Raw genomic sequence first — 11,619 nt, forward strand, 5'->3', positions numbered from 1 at the left:
ATTCGGATGGTATATAACTTCACATCAATGAGGTGAATCACAGAACATGATGATTTAAATGGAAAAAAAAAACATTATTGGTTTTTATAAACTTGTTCATCTCAGAATAAAAAAAAAACATTATTCCCCATCTAAATCCCAGAACTTTATCATTTTTGGTTAAGTTGTAAACATAAAAACGGATAAATAGCAATGTATTTAGAATGTTCAATAAATTTGATTAGCAAGAAACATATAGATTAGCAAAAAACATATAAAAATCGAATACATAATCAGACATCCAGATTATAACTATTCAACCAAGAAACATATACATTAGTAAAAACATATAAATTCGAAAAAAGCATAATAAAAAATTAAAAGGATTCGACAAAACAGAGTGAAGAGAAGGCTGATCTTTTTTTTGCTTATGTCTTCTGCGGAAGATCTGTGACAGAAAGTCTTTGTAATCGATTGTTATAAAGAGCTGAAATATTTATACCGTAAGTAAATATAATGATAATATGCAAGATAATCAATTGAAATCTAATTTAAAATTTAAAATAAAAGATATGATGGTTAAAATTTGAAATTAATAGTTTCGGAGATTAGATCTGAAGGTTATAGGAATTTCAAAGCTTATCAGTTCCTTTTTGTAGGGATTCGTATTGAGAGGTATTTTAGGTTGAAAATGAAGAACGTTTATGCTAATTAGTTCAATAAGATATGAAATAAAATTATATTATAATTGCAGATCAGTTATAAATAGTGAAAGGAAGCAGGGGTATAAGAGTAATTTTTGAGTTTTTCCAAAAAATGGATGTAGAATGGGCACGTGGCAAATTAAAGATTCTTTTATTATATTAGGGATTAATGACGAGTTCTAAGAATTTGACACTTGTTAGAGAATAAATTTATTTATTTATTAGAATAGAAATAATATATATATATATATATATATATATATATATATATATATATATATATTACTTATTTCCATTAAACTGTTAGCCATATCTCAAACAAAAATCATAATTGACAATCTTAGTTTTGCACTTCTACATTAAGTTTTGTTGTATTTTTATTTTTATATTATACCAATTATAATGTATGTTATTTAAACTTCATTATGTTTTTATAACTTTTGGACTTACTAATTTTCAGAAAGAAATGGTTGGAATGAAGTTAGAACACTGACTATATTATTCAATATTACAAATGTTATTGTTATTCGTTTGTTTCAAATAATGCCATCTATTTATTGTGCAGGAGGTGTGGTATTTTCCATTTTTGAAAATAATTACAATTTTCTAAACATACTTCATATATCCGTCGTAACAATGTACTTTCCATTTCTTGAAAGAGTTACAATTTTATAGTATTTAAAAATCTATAAAAGAATTATGATTATTATATTTACCAAATTTATCATGCCACTTATATCTTACATTGCCAAAAGTTACAAAATAATTACATTTACTATATTTACCAAAATTTAACCCGACACTTATATCTTATATCTGCTAAAAATTGCAAGGAAATGTTTCACCTTATATGCATTTCTTCTAAAAATATAGGGTAAATTACACCAATCGTCCCTCGTGTATATGCCAGAAAGCATGTTTAGTCCTTATTTTCAAAAATTAACTCGGACTGTCCCTCATTTGTTTAAAAGTTGCACAATTCATCCCTCCACACATAAAAAGACCATTTTGCACTTATTTATTTCTTTTTTGATTGATTTATTAATTATTAACTATTAATCTATTAAATGAAATGGTTTAATTAAATATATGGTTCTTTCACTATTTGCATTGACCAACACCACCATCACTACTGTCGAGTACAAGCACCACCACCAGGGTTCGATTTTTTATGTTTGCCAGAAGAAGCTACCAACTCCAATACTCTGGCGAGTGGAAGTCATCTCCGGTGACACTCTCAAGACTCTAACAACCCTCTATATCTTCTCATTTGGTCCGTTGTACCCCTTTCTCTCTCAGATCTCCAACTTTTCTGGTGAATCTAGACTGAAAAGGAAGAACAGATCGACGAACCCCAAATTGAAAAGGAAGAACTTTTTCGGCGTAGCCCTAAATCATCATCGCCATATGAAGTGTCAAAAACAAACCCTAGATAACTGTTGTATCCCTTCATCTTTTCTGATGTACATCTGGAAGAGTCATAATTACCACCATTGCAGAAATACATAACCACTACCTCATATATATATATATATATATATATATATATATATATATATATATATATATATATATATATATATATATGCTATCGAATAGAGGTGACGATAGTTAGGGTTTCAGACAACATTAGGGTTTCAGTGCAAATATATAATGGCGATGACATCTCACAACACAAGTGATTTCGGTGCCAATCTACAGTGGTGAAGGCGGCTCTGCGAAGTCAACCTTCTCCGGCGAGGTGATGGCCTCAAATATTGTTGGAAGTGAGGGAGTTGGTTGGACACGGTGATAGATGAAGAGATAAGGTTCACCGGAGGATGGAGGTAGTGATGATGGTTGTGACTTGCTGGTGCTTGCCGACGAGCTGTGTATCATTTTCCCTTTCATCGAGTGTGTGCCTGTCTGTTTCTGATCATTAAAAATGTGAGGGTGGGGAAAGTGATGAGGGGCTGGTATAGTGGGCCCTATTTTTTTAAATTGAAAATAATAATAAAAATATCAAATTAATTGAAAAAAAGGGGGTATTATTGTCATTTTAGTTTTGGCATGGACTAAGTTTGCAACAAAGTTGTCTTTCAGGGATGAAGCATGCAAGGTTAAACCAAACGAGGGACGGTCCGAGTTAATATTTGGAAATAGGGACTAAACATGCTTTTTGGCACCTGCACGAGGGACGATTCATGTAATTTACCCAAAAATATAAGAGCATATATTATATGTATTAGGTTATAATCTGTGTACTACACGGAGACAACATAAACAACTTTGAAAGGTAATAGACCTTAAAAATAATAATATGTTTGTCAACAGTAACAGCAAAAGAAAAACATGATCGTGATGATGAGATTAAAACTTTGCTTCTCATGTCTTTCAGCAAGCCACTCTAATTGGTATATGAAATTATAAAAAAAAAGTAACAAACTTTAGTGGACCATTCCAATATACAATGTACTTCTACTAATTTTCTAACAACGACCAAATCCTTTTAATAACCAACTTCATCGCTTTGGATTAATCTTTAGCAACACCATTAGGCCTTCTTGCAGCAACAATCAAATAATATTTCACCATTTTAAATATTACACAAATTTTGCAGCCATGGAATGCCAAAAGACCTACAACACATAAAAACTAAGAATGACAATATGTAACACGTTATAACAACATACTTGCAATTTATTTCAAATGTAATAGACAGATACTTGCATTTCTTTACCTGTAATATGTTGTGTTTTATGTACTCTAACATTCCTATGGTGCACATACAGCCCTAATGCTTTGGATCTAAGTTTTCTCTAATTATACATGCAATAAACATTTTTCCAAAGCATGAAACCTAAACTAGCATGCAAGGTGATATTTGAATCATAAAAACTAGTTAGAACATTTCCTTGTGTAGTAGCTTGAATAACTTGGCCTCAAGAAAGCTTAGCACCAAGAGTGTGATGCCTCAAATGGAATCACAAAACACCAAGAACAATTAGGAGGAATATAGAGAGGTTATGGAGACTAGAAATCGTGTTGAGAGAAAAAATTGAGTCACACTTGAACAAACATTAGAACAAGTGATAATGCGGAATAAAGTTTAACTCAAAGGATCATTAAAGCTCAACAATAATAATAAGTTAGAGTTAGAAGGTTAGAAAGTTAGTTGCGGAAATATAAGGAAACATAAATGACAGCAAGTATTATATCAAGTATACACTTAAGTTGATTCTTAACAAGGAATGCAATCAAACCAAGTTAGTGAGTGAGATCAAACTTAGTGATTAAGTCAAGAATGACTTGCTCCGAAGAGAGATTACAAACAGTTAAGATTATATTTGAAGTTATGAGTAAGAAGAGAGTAAGATGAAAGATGATATTCAAGATGCGTGAGAGATGTGTATTCATTCTGAAAATGAGAACTCTATTTATAGAGTCTCGAAGATTACAAAAGTCCTATCTGTTACAGGTTGCCACGCAGGGCATATTGGATAAAGGAAGGTACTTCTAGAAAAACAGATAAAAGACTAAACTAAGTGCTGATAACAGTGGTTGCGGTTTTTAACTGCGGTGCAGAGTTTGACTGTGGTTCCTTATGACAACTTTGGATCTCTTTTAAGTTTAAGAGGGTCACTTTAATGTTTCAACAATTTCCCCCTAAGTGACCTCTTCAACTTTTCTTTCATGTGTTGAGCTTGAGGAACTTGATGAGGATCCACCAGAACTTCCTGACTTCCTTAAGCCGTGCAATCCTCCTTGAGATTTCAAACTTCACTTCGGCAGTAGTGTGTTTAGATTTGTTGGCTGCAGCCTGAATAATCTCCAATTGCTTCCGGGTCATACGGTTCATGGCAGTCATCGGGATGAAGTATTTTGTTTCATCATTTTAGCGTTTGAAGATGACTCCAAGATCTGGGAAGTTAGTTGCTCCAAGAGATGTTTCTTGAAAGCCTTCAGTCAGGACTGAAGTTGGTTCAAGAGGAGGAAGGTTGAATTTCTGAGCAAGTGCCGGATGGATGTCAGCATCAATTCTTGCGAAGTCGCACACAATCAATCTCTTTCAGAAAGGTACAGGCCCTTTCATAAGCAATCTTCATCCTTGGGTGCTTTTCAGACTTGTTCTGGAATACCTTTGCAATTAGGAAGATTTCTTCCGGGTTCATGCAAGGGAAATTAACTTGGGTTCGGACATAGTCTGAACTTCTTCTGGTAAGGGTATATTGGATGAATTCTGCCTTCATGAATTTTCGAGGCTTGTAATTTTTAACTGCGGAGGGTCTATCATTGGACCAGATTTTCTCAATAGAAGACCCATGCTTGGCATGAAAGCTGTTGAGTCTTTCAAACTCTAAGGGCAACCTTTTATCGTCGGGGATACTGCGGTCAAAGGGTTCAAATATTGTGAAGTATTTTGCATTGGAGGAGATGGGAATGTCCCAATAACCGTCAGAAGGAGGTTCTGCGTTTGTGAGATACGGTTTGTAATCGTCATAAAGTAATCTTCTGTGTGGATTGACCCTGGAGTTGATGAGGGATTCATCCATTGTGATATCAAGACCATTTTCCCTCCAAATCAACTCAACAAATTTTGCTGATCTCCAGTCAACTTTCTTCTGTTTTGTTGCGGGAGAGTCGTCGGAGTGTTCAGATGACATATGAGAAGCTAAAATTTTGAAATGAGGGGAGTCTCGGGTCGCTCGGGAGAAGGATGAGATTCTTGAATTGGTGGTTGTTGCGGTGGTGATTGATGAGAATCTAGAGTTGGTGGTTGTTGCGGTGGTGACTGATGACTTGGACTCTTTCGAGGAGAGGGTGTAGGTGTTTTCTTTGGTGAAGGATGAGGAGTAGGAACTTTTTCATGAATGATGGGATGCTGATGAGAGATTTGTTCCGTGTTTTGGTCTTCACTTCCCCCTCTTGTGGGAGGAGCAGTTGGTACTTCCTCAAGCCATTGCCTAAGACCATCAATTTTTTCACAAACTTCATCAAACTGAGCCTTGAGTGCATCAGCAAGCTGTTGGTTGTTTGGGATTGCGGTGCTGAAGAGCAATCTGTGAATCTCCTTGGTGAGACGCAGGATTTCTGGACCATGAAAGTTGGAGGATAATGATCTGCGGAGGCTGTTGATGGTTGACTGTAGGACCGAGATGGCAGATTCATACGCATTGTGCGTTTCATCAACAAGTTTCTGGGACTGAGCAGATTTATCTGAAATAATGGATTGAAGATCAGATTTGATGGAGGATACCTCAGAGATAAGTTTTTCGGCAGTTGAGATGAAGTGTTGATGATCAACCTTGCGATTGTTATCCAGGGCTCGAATGCCCATTTCCATTTTAAGGGAGATGCATTATGCGGCAAGTCATTCTCTGGTTTCAAGTCTTTCTATACGTTCAATGAGAGACTGCGGGCCAGGCAGGTCCTTAGATTGTGGTTGAGAGGATTTCACCGTAGCGAGAATCTGATCCACTTTGTCTTGTAGGGACAAGAATTCTTTTCGGGAGACAGCTAGCTTCTTTTTCTTTTTTTTGTTCTTGGGCTTAGAAGTGGAATGTTGAGATCCACTTGACTCTTCCTCTTCATCGAAAATCATCATGACATCATCTGATGGTTCCGGTTGATTGACCTCGTTCATGTCAAAGTCATCGAAGCCAAAGGTGGGACCGAAACTCACTTCAATTGCGGTTCCATCGTCTTGAGAGTTATCAGCAGCAGTTGTAGGAGGGGGCTTGGATGAACCTGCACCAACTGGATTGGACTGAGCGTTGCGGAGGGTCTCAACCATTTCATCCATCCAGTTCTGGACCTTTAGAATTGTAGATACGGTGTTGGCATTGTTTATGGCGTCTTCCTAGTCTTCGACACAAGAAAGGGGTGTGAAAAATCCTTTTCTTGTGTCGAAATAATAATGATTCTTGATACTGTTCGTCAAACATTCCTAGTGTTAGTTTCTATTTTTTACAGACGTATCAGAACGTTTTTTTATAGTTATTACGTATTTTATTTATTCTTATCTTATAATAATTACGTATACTATAAATAAAAAGTGGTGGACAAACAAAAGAGGAGGGGAAAATCTGTTGAGTAAATAGAACTTCTTCAATGAACTTATAAAAAAAATATTCTAATTATTAAGAACTCAACGGGACCTTCTCCTTGGCTACCGTTTGAATTTCTTGTTCCTTGAGCTGAAGCTGTTTCGATTGCTGATCTTTTCTTGCTGTTAATGCCCTTTGAAAGGCTTCAAACTTTTTGATACCTGATTTAGACATGGGTCGATAGCGAGCAAAAGTGTCATCTGAGTCATAGCCGTCAAGTCCTTGAAAACGCACTGAGGTGTCCCTCGGGTTCACAGATCCTTGCACATTTGTGCTCACTGTGCCTAAACCACCTGGATTATATGTAAGCAGAGTAGGATTTCCGGAGCTTCCTCGGTCTCCTTGACCCGTGGTCAAGTTTGGCCTCGGCTCCGTTCTGGCATGGGCTGAAGAATCACCCTGCGGTTGGGAATGTGTATCAAGTGTTTGGATTACAAGGTCTAGAATGGAGCGCAACTCCGATTCCTCAAAGAAGTGAAGTCTGGAAGCCCTGAAGACCTTAGGGCGAGAAGAACCAATTAAATCCTCTTGGGATTTAGTTGGGGGAGAGTCTCCACATTTGGATGAAACAGATACCCTTGCTGTATCTAAGTTGTTAGGAATGGTTGAAGAGAATGGGTATGCGGCCACCCCAAGGACTATCGGATCCTTTTGAGAGGCTGCAGTATCTGTCCGGTCACGTATTTGGCTAGGGTATTGGGTTTTCCTTTTCTTGAGAATAGTAATTGGTAAGGAATCATCATCATCAGACTCTTCTCTAAGTTCGAAGGAAGGAGATCGATTGGATTCGTCGTCGGAAGACACAACGTGTTTGAGCTTCTTTTTCTTGGTTGGTTCAACTTCCTTGGATGGGTTACTTTTCTTCGGAGTTGGATGTTTCTTGCCAATACTGCGGGGGACTTGCTTGGATGAGACTAACTGTTTTTGTCTCTTACCAAGGGGTAAGTGAGATAAGGTGGTAGCAGATGGAGTTGCGGATGGCTCTGGTTGATTGGGTGCGGTAGAGGCTAATATGTTTTGACTGGGAAGAGGCGGGGTAGGAAGGTATGGGTCAATACCTTCTGTAGCCTCAATATGATCTGTGACTATTTGGGTCTCAAGTCCAACCGTAGTCAAGATGTGAATGGCTAAACATCTGATTGGTCCAAAGATAGATTGATATTTAGAAGGTGCATACCTTTTGAGATCTCGTGGGATGAAGAAGTTGATGTCATTGTCCATGCTGATCTTGGCATCTGAATGAAGACCGAAATGCAGAGAGCCCAAAACCTTGCAGATGTGAGCTCTGTAGGGTTTTCTCTTGGAATTTCCTTAGGGATGTACTGAAGGAAATCATCCCATAGGATTTGGCCGTAGTTGACATCATGGCCTGTGAAGATGCTCCAAACTAGTTCCAGTAACTTGAGGCTTATGTTGTATGTGCCTCCGGTTCGTCCAGATAGATTGCGGATCACGAAGTGGCACACAAACTGCCACACCGCAGACAACTGGTTCTGCTTAAACTTGCCTATGCCCTTGATCTGCTTCTGGTATCCCATTTGATACAGAGTGGAGGTGATGTCTGTGACATTTGGTGAAAAGAACTTTGTTAAGGGATGCACCAGGAGGTTGATAGCAGTAAGAAACTTGTTCTTGTTCAAGATGACCAAAGAGTCATCTACCAAGTTCAGATGAACTTCTTGCAGATTATTGAGAGGGCGATATGCTGAAAAAGCACACTTGAACAATGTGGAGATGGGAACCACATTAGTGAATGCGTCGAATGGTCCAAAGAGTGGATGATTGGAGATGAACTTGATCATGAGACGAATCGAGTCATTGTATGAAGAGTGATCATCGAAAATTGCCCTAAAATTGCTAGATGCAATTGAAGGCGATTGGTTCCGAGTAGCAGAATCGGAACCAGTAGGTTGAGCATAGGGTGATGCTTTTGATTGTTTCTTTGAGATTCCTGATTTCACCATTTTTGAAAAGAGGTTGAAGAACTTGCAAAAAAACTTGAGGTGAAAGAGGGAAGAAGATAAAGTTGTTCGTCTTTGAGGGATCAGAGAGTGTAAAACTTTCTTGGGGAAGAAAAAATGTTTTTATAGTGGCGGATTCCAAATAGTTATTGTTTTTACCCTAAAGAAAAAGTGGTTAAGAAAGTTTTTTTCGTTTTTTTTTTAAAAAAGTCATTATCAGCCACAAAACCATTTTAATGAAAAGTTTTTTTTGTTCATTTTCAAAAAAGAGCATTTAATGAAATGTCAGGCCCAATACCCCATGTATGATGAACGTGTGGTGAGGGGCGATAGTCCGTTGAATAAAGGTGGAATTTGTAATGGATTTGATGTTTTGGGGGTAAGTGGAAAAGACAGTTTAAGGAAAAGATTATCTAAAAGAATTTCTTTTATTGGAAACTGATTTATTTTGGCATCACACCTAAAATAGGTCTGACAAAAGGTTTATTTGAAAGGAAGAACTGAAACGATCATATGTGACAAAATGAATATTTTTTGAGAATGCTTTTCTTATTTAATGAAGGATCATTAAGTAGCACACAATGTTTCAGGAATTTATAAAGTAGTTGAAAGTTCCATCACTGTGATTGCGGTTTGAGTCTTTATTGCAGATTAGGACTCCATTGCGGATGAATGGTTAGGTAACTGCGGTAGAGGAAACCGAGAAGAACACTTGAACACCATCAGTAATAACAAACGATAAGGACCTTTGAAATATAGGTATGATATATGGTTACGGTATATGCGGTAGATTGCGGTACATAAAATGTACTGCAGTATACAAAATATACTGAAACTATGTATGATAGATATATTTAGTTAGGACCGCAATGGTGACCAGAGAGGTCTGCGGTACCTATCAATTCAAGAAGAATTGCAGGTCCGGATTCATCATTCCTAACATTTGTAAGAAACTGTTGAGTTTTGTAGAGTCAAGTGCTTTTGTGAATACATCAGCAATCTCTTCGTGAGTATGAACAAAGATTAGTTCAATGTTACCTTTCAAGATGTGGTCTTTAATAAAGTGATATCGTAGTTCAATATGCTTCGTCTTAGAGTGATGAATATGATTGTGAGAAATCGCTATGGCACTCACTAAGTCACAGTAAATCGGTATCCGCAGCATTCTGTATCCGTAGTCCATGAGTTGCGTTTTCATCCGCAAGACTTGTGAACAACAGCTGGCTGCAGCCACATATTCAGCTTCTGCGGTAGGTAGTGAGACATAACTCTGTTTTCTTGATGACCAACTGACGAGTCTTCCACCAAGAAATTGACATCCACCGGAAGTGCTTTTTCTGTCCAATCTACATACAACATGGTCCGCATCAGTGAATGCTTGTAGGCTGAAGTCGTTCCCTGCGGGATACCAGAGGCGTAGAGACTTGCTGCCCTTTAAGTATCTGAGAATCTGTTTGGTTGCGGTCATGATACTTTTGGATCGGCTTGGTATCTTGTGCATACTCCTGTTGCAAAAACAATGTCTGGTCGGCTTGCAGTGAGGTACATCAACGAGCCAATTATTCCTCTATAAGTTTTGGGATCTACTGATTCTCCGGAAGGATCAGCAGAAATCTTATATCCGAAGGCCATAGGGACCTTGGCCGAGGAACAGTTGTCCATTGAATATTTCGTCAGTAGTTCAGAGGTGTATTTCTCCTGATGGATGAATATCCCTTGAGGGACTTGTTTCACTTGAAGTCCTAGAAAGAAATTAATTTCTCTATTCATGCTCATTTGGAATTTGTTTGTCATGAGCTTTGCAAATTCATCCACCATTGTCTGATCAGTTGATCCGAAGATGATATCATCCACATATATTTGTACAAGCATGAGGTGATTACCATTTGCCTTTCTAAATAAGGTGGGATCAATCACTCCTATTTTGTATCCGGACGAGACAAGAAATTCAGAGAGAGTCTCGTACCAAGCTCTTGGTGCTTGCTTTAGACCATAGACAGCTTTTTCAAGCTTGTAACAGTGATCTGGGAATTCAAGACATTCGAAGCCCGTAGGTTGCTGAAGATAAACCTCCTCTTTCAAATCACCATTCAGGAAGGCACTTTTTACATCCATTTGATGTACATTGATATTCTTCTGAGCAGCATACGCTAAGAAGATGCGCATGGCTTCCATTCTGGCTACTGGGGCGTATGTTTCATCATAATCAACACCTTCAAGTTGACTATACCCCTTAGCGACTAGTCTCGCTTTGTTTCGGAATACCGCACCGGATTCATTCAGTTTGTTCTTGTACACCCATCTGGTACCAACAATAGTGTGACCTTTTGGCTTCGGAACGAGTTGTCACACTTTGTTTCTTTTAAAATCTTCCAGTTCCTCTTTCATTGCTATAATCAAATCTGGCTCCATTAATGATTCTTTGATGGTCCGGGGCTCGACCGAAGACATAAATGCTGCATAGTGACAGTGATCAGATAAGTCTTGTGAGGATCGAGTTTGGATGCCTGCTGATGGGTTTCCGATGATTTGACCTGGTGGGTGATCCTTCGTCCATACGTGTAGACGAGGTTGAAGATGGTCAGCGGCTGCGGTGGATGGGATGTCTTCAATATCTGAAGATTCTGCGGTTGGGGACGACAGTTCCCCCTGGACTTGTGTGCAACTCGTTGAATTGTCTTGGTTTGGGAAAGTGGGATTAGAGTTTTCTGGAGCAAAAGATGGAGGTTCCCCCTGGATTGCGGACGGGAGTTCCCCTTGAACCTGAGAAGGTTCCCCCTGGATTGTTGGAAGTGTGATGATCCTTTGGTCAGTTCTTGTGTCAATGTTCTCTATATTGTCATCATCTGAGTCAGAAGAAACATTTGATGGTAGGGATTCTCTGCGGAT

Source organism: Lactuca virosa, chromosome 5 (genome assembly GCF_052849685.1).
Source record: "Lactuca virosa cultivar CGN04683 chromosome 5, Lactuca_virosa_CGN04683_v6, whole genome shotgun sequence".
NCBI classification, from domain to species: Eukaryota; Viridiplantae; Streptophyta; class Magnoliopsida; order Asterales; family Asteraceae; genus Lactuca; species Lactuca virosa.